Here is a 12385-nt window from a genome sequence, read left to right as displayed (position 1 = left end):
GCATTCAAATCCTACACCAAACACTGACTGAGATCTTGGAAAGTCACTCAGAACCTCAGACAAACTCTCTAGACCTAGTTATTAAGTGATACAAGAGTTGGATTCTGAATGATGAAAGGGATTCCTATATTATTGAAATAATTGATGATCAATGCAGGAAATGTAAATAGAAATAACTTGAGAAGGTATCTAGACTATCTCCTTTTCTTCAAAGACGTCAAAACCTGACCTACTGTAGATGGTGAAGATGCTAACCTATTATTTATTATTAGTTATTATTATTAAAGGAGTTCAGAACTCCCTTAAATTAGCCCCACTCTAAACATTAACAACCTCCCTTGTCAAGAAATTCCACCCTAAAATCTAACGCCCAATTCTTCTAACACATTTCCTCTTGTTCCATCTTTCTGATGAAAATGGAGACCCACTTAAAATCATCTTCTGTATGATGGTCCTTTATCTATCTGAAGATCAATCCATAGAAGATCCAGAAGGACTCTGGTGGGTATCTAGAACTCTCAAATTTAGAAGGAATAACAATTTAACTCATGTACTCCTTTAGAATCTCAAAGCCACTTTAGTGGTGGCTGATTCCCACTCATCTGAACTTGTCTCCATAACTTCTTGTATTGTTTTCACACCAGTGTTAACAGAGTTGACTTGAGGTTATGTGCTCCTCATCATAGTGTGTTTTATTTTGCATGTTTCTGGAGTGTTTAGGGCTGTGCTTTAGATTGTATACCCCAGACCCCCAGATCACTAGTTACAGTTCTGCTCCACAATTTCTTTTTATATGGTCTGAATAATAAAGCTCTGCTTTATTTCAGAACTCTTAAGAGGCTGGTTAAAAAGGCAAGCTTTATAGTCTAATAAGCCTTGAGAAAGATGGGGAAATGTGGTTTTTGGCTCCCTCTAAGGCTATACTCCACTTAGACTTCAACATCTTGTCTTCCTGTAGCTGAATAAGTACTTAAAATGCTTAGTGACAAGGCAGTCACTGGAGGGATCTTGCCTATGCTTCTCACCATCCAGATGCACATTTCCTTAAAGTCTTACATCCTTCCACATATGGCAGAAGCTTCCATCAAGCTTTTGAAGAGTTTGAGTTATTTCAATGAGAGAAGACTGATTCACTGCTAAGTGAAATGTCATTTCAACACTCTGCTCCGTATCTTGAAGAATATTTGCAGAAGTGACTTCTCAGCATGGAAGGTGAAGTGGCAAAGAAAAAAAATGACTGAATGGTGAAGGTAGTTTATTACGAGCCATCTTTGGCAGAACTGGAAAAAAAAAGACTGTGCTCTCTCTTGACTCACACGTCGTAGTCACAGAACAGAGGTCTAATGAGGCAGCTAATCTAGTCCTTCAAAGTAGTTGGTGAGACAGAAAGTATATGGGAGTAACTTCAAATGTACATTTGCTTGATGGTCTGCATTTAATTAACACCAATGGACCAGATTCTTCCCAAGGAAACTATGAAACAATTATCTTAAATGAATCAATGAAAATAATGTTTACTAATAATAGCAAGCATTGATATAGCTCTCATAGGTTTGCAAAGCACTTTGAATTTGTTTCTAATGTGATCTTCAAAGCAACTCTGTGCTCTAGGTGTTGCTATCCACATTTTACAGATGAGGAAACCAAGGCTGAGAGAGGTTAAGTGACTTGTCTAGAGTCACACAGCTAATAAAAGCAACAGAGGTAGGATTTGAATTCTGGTATTCCTAACTCCAAGTTCTAGCTACTGTAACCACTTACCTGAAAAATACTTATTAAGTATTACTCTATGCCAAGCACTGGTGTTTGTATTTATATAATACAAAAGCGAGCCAGGCTCCCTTCAAGGAACTTACCTTTTCACCAGAGAGAGAATGTATCGAGGATGATAGCCAGGGAAGGGTATTTTATTCTGAAAAGTTAGAAGTATGGTGAATACTGCCATAAAAAGAGAAAGAGGTGGGACTGATGGTTTAGATTGTCTGTTTTGGGACCAGATAGATATACTGTAAATTTTGTCCTCATTTATTCACCAATCAGGAAAGCTCAGGCCCAGTAGTAAGATTTCCATAACTGAATGGGTTAAGTCTTCTGGGACATTGGAGGTCAAATGTCCAGAGGATGCAACAGCAGAGAGTTAGCAAATGAACTACCCGAGACTCTGATTCTTGATCTGTAAATCTCTCTCAAATTCAAAGGCACATTTTGATATAACATAAAATAGAGATTAATCCCCTAGTGAGTCAGACTAGCTCTCCTTTTTTTCTGGTGGAGAGTATTTGTGATAGACTGAGCAAGCCCTTTGCAATGCATAATTAGTCTGTAGAGTCATGGACTCTTCCTATTCAGGCATCCTGTGTGAACTCTCTACCTTTCTTTCTTGGTTCTCTTGAGGTGCCCTGTATATTTGCACTTATCTCCTTTTCCAATCCAATCCAACACAATTAAATCTGCCAATCAACTGATTAAGCATCAACTATATGCAAGACTGTCTGGGTACAAATGAAAAACAAACAAAAATTTTCCCTTACATTCTACATACATAGAAAATGTATACACAGAATAATTTGTGGAAAGAGGGATCACTAATAATTGAGTCTCAGGAATGTCTTTCAGAAACATGTGATCTGACTCCTGAAGGAATGAGAATTCTAAGAAATAGAAGTGAGGACTGAGTGCATTCTAGGTATGGAGGACAGGCTGTGTAAAGATAAAGAAGGTGGACAGTTAATGACAAGTTTGAGAGAAATGAAAAGAGCTCAGTTTGGCTGGACAACAACTCTAGTGGAAAGGAGTAAGATGCAATTAGTCTAGAAAGGTAGGCTACAGTCAGGTTGTACCTGTCTTTACACAATAGGAAACCACTGAAGACTCCTAAGCAGGTAAATGACACAGTTGGACCTAAGTTTCAGGAAGATTATTTTCATAACATTTTGGAGGATCAATTAGAGAGGAGAAAGACTAGGAGCTGAAAATCTAATTAGGAGGTTCTTGTAATGAAATAATTCCCTTGGGAGAAGCATAGTACCTTATGCTACCTAACCAGTATGTACTCAATAAAAATTAAGAAATTAATCAAAAGCTACTTTGTAGAAATATTATCTGATAACATCATTCACATTTTAGTATGAATATGTTTAAAAGCTCAATGGTCTTTCTCAGGGTTACCTGAATTTGAATGAATTTCTCTCAGTAGCAACTGGTGCAAGAAATAGTTTTTGGATTGAAAGGATTAACTCCACTTCTCAAATAACACCAAAAAGGCTCTTTATCCAGAGAAAAAGTCAGCACTGAGAAAAGCCTATGTCAATTCTTCATTGCCTGTAGCTCTCAGTTTTCCACTATCTGGGATTCTATGTTCCCTTTTTCTGCTCCCCTCTCCGTTAGGTCGCCCTTCTTTCTTGATTACTTTCAACCTGAGAAAAATGGCAGAAGTTGACAAAACCAGTCTTCTATCCTTGGTGTAAAGAAAATAGTTTCTGACCGTGAGTACATATAATCTGAATATGTAATTGATTGAATTGGGAAAGAAATGTTTTCTTCCACAATTAGAAATGTCTTAAAATGCTTAAGCACTGAGAAAGGTGACAGAATGTCTTAAACTGATTCACACTGAAGTTCTCTCTTCACAGGAAGTCTTTGAGTGGAGGATGGATGCCTTCACTTGGTGGAGATGTTGTAGAGGGGGCTTCCTGTGGAGTTTGGATTTGACAGCCTTGGAAGTCTGAGATTCTATGATTTTCTGATATGCAGAGGTAACCTTCTATGTTGGGATAGGGGAAAGGATATAAGGAGATGAATTACCCTCTAGAAATAAGGAAAACCTCACTTAACTCAAAGACTCTATCCCAGCATCCATACTGAATACACATATACTTTCCTGCCCTTTTAAAAGTTCCTGTTGAAAAACTTCAGATTTTAGGTTACCATTAAGGAAACCACATTCTTTTCCTGGCTGCTCTGAGTAAATGGTTCTTTGAGAATCATCTAAAGTGAGTATTTCCTCTATATAGATCTAATACTACAAATGATGAGTATTTGCTTAGCCTCCAGGCTCTACAGCAGGCTTTGATGTTTCTCTTAAGAAGGAATTATTATCTTATTGACTTAGTCATCATGCTTTATATGTATTCTTTTTTCTACCATTAGAATATATAGTAGGTAATGATGAAGCCCAAGTCTTTTTTTTTTTTTTAAAATAGAATAATGTTTTAAGAGGAAGGCATTCTCATCTTGTTACATATGGCACTGATCAACAAGTTGGGTTAAATTGTGTTCCTGAGTTCTTTCCAGTGGCAATTTGTGATACCGCTGTTCTTTGTAGCTCGTGCTTTGTGTGCTGAATGATGGGCATTGTGCAAATGGGTACAATGATGTGTCTTTGCAACATTAAAACTAATGATTTTGGGAACAAGATGGTTCCTTTAGTGATAAAGACAGAAGAGAGATTTTCATAAAGTTGCTACCCCTACATGATTGGGGGTATAAGACAATTACTGCTTGTCCTGGTCATTTTATTCAGTTAATGTTCTTGGGGGTTTATTCTCGTTCCTTGAAAATATTATGACTATTAAAAATTGCAAAGGGAATATAATTTAAAAACATACACACATACTTGAAATGATTTAGAGTACAAACTTCCTTGCTGGAAAAAAGAACCATATTTTAAGGCAACATTAATATTTTTTGATGGTCCTTTGCCAAAATGACAAAAAAAAACCATTTTAAATTCCTTTTTTATTCTACCATTTTTCTTTGTAAAAAATATTTTGGGGGTAGTGAGTAGAATAACTGCATCATACATAAAGAAAAAATTCAATTTTAATACCTGTTTATCAGGCTTAATTTCTAAAAGCATACCTTATTTAGTGCCAATTAATGTCCCTTCCCTCTTCCCATTAGACCTGCTGTTCTAGCCACTAGGTATTATCTTCCGATGTGTAGTTGCAATCTTCTATTGTCTCCTTCTATTAGAGTATTAGCTCTTTAGCGATAGGGAGTCTGTATTTGTATCCTGAGTGCTTAAAACATAGCACTTAGTAAGTGCTTTTTTCATTCATTCATTCATTCTTCCATCCAACCCTCCATCCATCCATCCACCCATCCCTCCTTATGATTGAAATTTTGCCATAATTGCCAGCTATTTCAGAATGATGGGGGGAGGCAGTGAGAAGGACCATTCTCTCAGTGAGAAATTTTTTCAGTAGAGTCACTATGGTGTATTAGAAAGATTCCTGGACTTGTAGTCAGAAGAACTGAGTTTGAGTTTTGATTCTGTCACTTATAAACTGTGACCTTGAGTAACCTGCTTAATCTCTTTGAGCTATAGATATCTCCTTTGTAAAATGGGGACTCAAGACATTTTGTTTACCTCATTGGCTTTTTGGAAGGATCATGTAAACATTTCATAATTCTAAAGTGCATGTAAATTTAGGTAGTTATTATCATTAAAGGAAATTTGAGTCCTTGGTTTGAAAACTGGTCTTTAGACTGAATTCTCACCTTTTCTGAGTTTGATTCAGCAAGTTTACAGAAGAAAAAATTAGTCCAAATTTCATAGGAATCAGAGATAACCTATTTTAAATGCTCACAAATTCTCAATTAATGGAAGCTAAATTTAATGATATTTTATTAATTTATTAAATATGCATTTATTAAGCACCAATATATAGAAAGTTTTATGTAAGGTATCTGATGGAGAGGTAGTACAGAATAGTGGAACGAAAATAGCGGGCTCCTAGAAACTGTGTTGTAATTTTGTTCAACTGCACTTTTCTGTGCCTCAGTTTCCATCAGAACCAGGGATCTTCCCCTCCTCTGCAACACTGCCCATGCCATCCCAACCCAGAAAGTAGGAACGGGCATCAAACTTGGCCACCAACTCTCACCCCAAAACACCATGGAGACTGAATATTATGGTTCATCTGCTACCTTCCACTTACCCTCATGACTAGTAAACTGTTGCTCCTTGTTACTCTTCCTGACTATATTACTAAGTCAACATGTTCCTAGGATAAAATTTTCCTTAATCCCTCCATCCTCCCAATCTCTCATCCTCATCCTCCTCAACCCTACTTCATTGATATGCCAACTCTGCTTACATTTTCTACTGTGTCACATGGACCATTCCACAATAAACAAACGTTTCTTTATCCTGAATATCTCCTTCTCACACACTTACAATCTACTTACCTTCCCTGAAAGGCAACTTTTTCTCTCCTCCTTATCTCTTGCCTTATGTTAGGGGATGTCAGCATACATATTGATGCTTCCTCAAATACCCTAACATCTTAGTTCCTCACTCTCTTCAGGTGCCAGTCCACTTCAGCCATGCACAGGGTTGATCACACCCTGGATCTCACTATAGTCTACAAATATTCCATTTCTTTGACAAGAAACTATCATTCTTCTTTCTAATCCTACTTAAGCTTCTATCTTTCCATCTCTTACTTTACCTTATCCTTCCTAAATCTAGTCTTCACCCTCATTTGATCTCCATAGGAGATAATCACTGTGGATTACAGTAGTATGGTATATAGTAGTCCACTGTAGAGGACTTTGTAAATTTTAAACCACTGTATAAATGTTATTTATTTATTTCTTTGTCTTATCATTGTTCAATCTTTGTGCTCCTCAGTATGTTCTCAGACCACTCCTTCAATTTCATTCTTTTCTCTTCTGAATCGCAACCTTAGAGTTAATCAATTCAACTCCAAACTGCTTTTTACTCTAGAATAAACTATGTATTCCTGTCTTGTGTCCCTCATTCCTTGACACACCCCAGCCTTAGATCACTCTCATTCTCCTTTCCTCTGCTTTTACTCATATACTGTTGGATGGAGCTGAAGCAAATGATAGCCATATAGATGGGCTATACTACAGATTTATGTTTTCTAACCTTATCTGAATGATTTTATTCTTTCCTGATTGATTCCCTATTTTACTCTGCTCCACCCTCCCGTATAGAAAGTATTCTAAACTTTCCTTTCTCTTGAGAAAACTCTTACACTCTCACAATCTCAGCTGAGGACCTTCCCTCTAATTTTACTGGGAAAATTGAGGCATTTTTGTCATAAAGTCTCTTTTCCTCTTTGTTTCTTCTCAAATCTTTTGAAATCATCATTTTTTTTCTTCCTTTCCTTTAGTTTCTGACAAGGATGTGGTTTCTCCTAGCAAAGAATAACTCCTTTACCCTCAATCTCATCTCTTCCAGTCTTCTGCACAGATTGTACTCCCATCCTCACCCCCAACCCTAATCTCCAGTTTATTCCTACTTTTCTAACTACTGTCTTTAAATATGCCCATTTCCCCTTTCTTTTTTAAATAGTATTTTATTTTCCTCCAATTACATGTAAAGACAAATTTTAACATTTATTAAAAATTTTTGAGCTCCAAATTGTCTCCCTCCCTAAGATGGCTTGCAATTTGATATAGATTACATATGTGAATCATGTAAAACAAATTTTCATATTAGTCAAAGGAACAGATCAAAGCAAAAAGGAAGCAGGTCAAAAGAAAAGGACTACAAAAATAGTAAAGTGAAAATAGCATGCTTTGTTCTGCATGCAGATCCCATCAGTTATTTCTCTGGATGCCGATACCATTTTACATCATGAGTTCTTTGGAATTGTCTTGGATGATTGTATTGCTGAGAAGAAGTAGATCATTCATAGGTGATCATTGCACAATGTTGTTACTGTGCACAATGTTCTCCTCGTTCTGTTCATTTCACTTTGTTTCAGTTCATGTAAGTTTCTAGTTTTTTTCTGAAATCTACCTTTTCCTCATTTCTTATAGCCAAGTCTTGATTTTCCTTGAAAAATCTTCTCCATATACTACTGCCTTCTCAAGCTGATACCTTATACCTCTCATTCCTTTGTAGACAAAGTCCTCGAAAATGCATGTCTCACATGTTCATCAACTCTTAGCAATCTTCTTCCCACCACATCACCTAATTAAAATTGCTCTTTCCAAAGTTGTAAATGGCTTTTAACTTCCAAAAGTCTAAGTGAGACAAGGTGATATAGTAGAAAGAACGCTGAGCTAAGAAGATTAGGGTTCAATTCACCTATTCCATTACTTATGAAGTGCCCACTATTGGGTAAGTAACCTAATTTCCCTAAACATTGTCTTCCTTACCAATAAAAAAGGAAATAATAACACTGGTGCTGTCTACCTCACAGGCCTGTTTCAGATCAAGTGAATCCATCCTTTAATTTCAAATATAATGCCTTTTTTAGTCCTCTTTGTTGACAACTCCTTTTTCTAGGATATCAAATGGCACCAGAGGAGACAATTAGTGAAGGGTTTGAAGGTAAAACGCCTTAAGAAGTGTTTGATGAGAAGGTCACTAGCAAAAAGAAAGGCTCCATTTGCCCCATAATATTTACAGCAGCAGTGTATTATTATGATTAAAGAAATGTAAACAAAGTGGATGGCCATCAATTTGAAATTGGTAATCACTGCGGTGCATTACTGTAATGGAATATTACTGTGCTGTAAGCAACGAGGAACATTATGGATACAGAGAAGAGGTTTCCATGTGTTGATTAGTGTTATTGTTGATTTTTTTTTCTCTTTTTGTTTTTCTTGCATTTAAAAATATGTTTTAAAAAAGGATAGCTCTATGGGATAGATTCAGGGGGGTAATTCTATATGATATAAAAACAAACAATATTAATAACAATCTATTTTTAAAAGTGTTTGGTGAATCAAATAGAAGGAAATGAGAAAACTTCTTGTTTTTGTGCATGAGAGATTTCTGACTAAATTTAGCTCCTCTTATGAGCCACCATGAACACCAAGCTCTGCCTGCTCTCAGATGAGCCTGAAGAAAACTTGAAGTTTAGGAAGGAGAAGGATGGCATGGGGTGCATCAGAAAACACAGGCTGTATTTATATAAATACATCGATACGCATATTATATAAGGCAGATGGGCTAAAGCTAATGGATATGACTGTAGGTTTCAGGTAGAAGAGTTCTGGAATGGTTAATTCTCTTTAACCAACCAGCATTTATTAAGTGCTTACTATGAGTGAAGTGCTGTGATAAGCACTGGGGATATAAAGAAAAAGGAACAGATCCTGTCCTCAAGGAGCTTACATTCTTTCAAGGGAGACAGTATCCTCATTCATAGAGACTGGGACTAGGCCTGTGATTTTATTGGTAAAGTAAATTTATGGGTGAAGAAATTCCCTCTACCAATGCAGGTCAGCATCTCTTCTGTAAAGCATCATTTTTTTTTTGGTTGCCTAGAATATTGAGAGATTAAATGATTTGCTGTAGATATATATGTCAGAAGTAAGACTTGAAGGCAGATCTTTTTGGTTTCAAGGCTATCTATTATGCCACATGATTTCTTAGTTACACATACACAGACACAGACACACAAAAGGAACAAAAGGCAATTTTAGGAAGAGGCATTAGTAGTTAGTAGTGTGGGTCAAGAAAAAGTCTCTCATCAGAGATAGTGTGTGCGATAAGCTTTGAAGGAAACTAGAGAGAGACATTTCAGTGGGAAGAGCTAAAGGATGGAATTCTTAAGACCCACCTTTTCCTTAGTTAGACTTAATTCAGACAGAATCTGTCTCTGAATTCCTTTCATTTTACGTACTACATTTCCATTGTGCTACAGAGAAGGCTCTTTCTTCTAGCTTTGGGCAAATAGTACTGTAGCAATGACAAAGTCACATTGTCCCTGGGTTATAGCTATTCACTGTTATTTAAAAGTTGCAGCAATAACAAGAAAAGTCTTTTCTCTTTTGGAACGATTCTTAGGAATGATGTGTGAGGACAAATGCCATCATGACCTTTCATATCAATAGTGATGTGGCAAGGTTGAAAAAGAAGCAAGGCTTTTTAGGATCCCTATGTTGAGTAAATAGGAGAGACAAAGAGCAAATACATTTATGTGCCTTCTGGAGAAATTTGCACAAATGATAGAGAGGAAAGATGTATTTAGATCAACAGAGAGCATGTTTGTATAGGTCTGATTCTAGGCATACTACATAATGAAGCTGATGGATATCTTTTAATTTTAAGGACCTTCTTGTATCTACTCTATGCAGGCATGAAGGTCTTTCTACTCATTGTTCCTGCTTCCTTTTCAAACCTATCCCCAGTAAAGGGACAGAAACACAAGCAAGCATTAATTTACTGCAGGAGAAATAATAACCAAAAGCAACCACTGGGAATGGGGAGGTTTTTCTTCATCTAATTGGAAGACACTGATATGTAAATAAGAAACAAAGGGATTTTATCAAACAGAAGGTATAGGGAGATAGAACTTTTGTATTACATGATGCCTCAGGAAGCAAACATTACCCTCCCACAAAATAAGAGCGAGGTGCAAATGCTGAACTTGTGCCAAAATTCATGGAGACATTAAAAAATTTGTTTAGAAAGGGCCCTTTTCATGAGTGGGTACAAATTAATCAAAGCGACACTGCACAAAGCTGTAGGGATAGTTTGGATGCAAAAGGGAGATCATTATAATTAAAGAGAAGGAGGTGGTTATTACAAAGAATAATGATAGCTTATGTACTCCTCAAGCGTAACAAAGAGTTTTCCTATACACACAGAAATTCACTTGATGCTGAAACAGGCCTGCGAGGTAGGTAAGGCCAGTGTTCTTATTGCCATTTTAGAGGTAAGGAAGCCAATGCTTAGGGAAGTTAGGTTACTTGCCCAACAGTGGCCACCTCATAAGTAGTACAGCAGATGAATTGAACCCCAGTCTTCTGAATTTTAACTTAGTGTTTTTTCTACTGTCTCACATGGACTTTTGGAAGTTAAAAGCCATTTATAACTATTTTTTATATATATATGTATATATATATATATACATACATATGTATATATATATACACACACACACACATACACATACACATACATATATACACATCTCTCTACCTATCTCTATTTCTCTCTAAGTTAAAATTGCATCAGTTTTGGAGAGAAATGGAAAAGTAGAGGTTGAGAAGATGGGACCAAGAAAGGTAGGCCTTCGAATGGCAGGCAGACCTCCCTAAAGCCACAGACACTTTGGGAAAGCCAGCGCTTCACCATGTCCTTTGATTCCTAGCACCTACATTTTCTTCAGATTGTTAAGAGAAGAGTACTTGGGTGAAATTCTCTCCTTGTTTCCACTAAGATTGCATATTACTTCAAGGTTGCACAGTCTCCTGACTCTTACGTATTCTGTTGCCTAATCTAACACGTATGAATTTCTCATTACTGTTTTACTGTTTCTTAGAGTAAAAATGTTTGCTAGCCAAAACAATTGTGTCAGTGTTGATGTCATTATCCATGTATGTATGGGGTGTCCTTTAATGGCTCATTACCACTAATGGAAATGTCATTGGAAAGTAGAAAGAAAAAGCATTGGTGAAGTTGGTATCTGAGTTCTATGATTAGAGATGACTTTTAGTATGAAAATGGAAGAGTTTGCCAGTATTTCCAGACCATATCCTGAGAATTCATTGTCATTCACGGTTTTCTCCTATTGTGGGATCAGTTTAGGCTCCAGGACTTTCTTGCCATCTGGTTTCCAGCACTGATATTTTGTTACTGGAGCCCCTGGACTTGGGAGCTTATTCAGGGCCAGAGACTTACCTGGTCCCTTCCCCTCCTGCTTAGATTTGGGCAGTGAGAGTTGGGTTCTAGTCTAGTCAGCATTGGAGTGAGGATCCAGGGGAGAGTTGTCCTTATTGGCTAGAGAAGGTACACGAATCACTTTCCCTGTAAACTTAGAAGACTTAGACATTAGGCTTCTTCCTATCAGGCTTCCTGACCATCAGGACATCTCTGGTCTAGATCTTCAAATTCTACCCACTCTCCCTCCAGGAGGGATAATATGGTCAGATCTATACTTTAGGAAAATCAACTTGACAACTAAATGGAGAATGGATTGAAGTGGGAAAGATTAGAGGAAGGCCAATCAGGCTATTGTTAAAGTCTAAGTCTGAGGGGATAAGGGCTTGTACCAGAAAGGAATGAAGGGGATGTATGTGGGAGATAACAGGCCTTGGTGACATACTGGATATGAAGGACAAGAGTAAGGAGTAAAGAATGACACCTAGATTGCAAAGCTGGGCAACTGGGAGGATGGTGGTATTCTTAGCAAGGGAAGTTAGGATGAGGGTGAGGATTTGGGGCAAAGATAATTAGTTCACATTGAATATGTTGAACTTTTTTAAAAAAATAACATCTACTGAATGCCTAGAAAGGTATGATTACATAAGAGGAGCTCATGATCTTTTAGGGACTCACATGACAAGCCTCTGTATCACAAATATAGACTTCAAAAAATCCTTGAGAATTTGGTCAGTAGACTGTACTGGTACCAGAACATTACCACAGGCTAAACTATTGCCCACAAAC

Source organism: Notamacropus eugenii, chromosome 4, assembly GCF_028372415.1.
Source record: "Notamacropus eugenii isolate mMacEug1 chromosome 4, mMacEug1.pri_v2, whole genome shotgun sequence".
In the NCBI taxonomy this organism is placed as follows: Eukaryota; Metazoa; Chordata; class Mammalia; order Diprotodontia; family Macropodidae; genus Notamacropus; species Notamacropus eugenii.
This window is presented reverse-complemented; position numbering follows the sequence as displayed.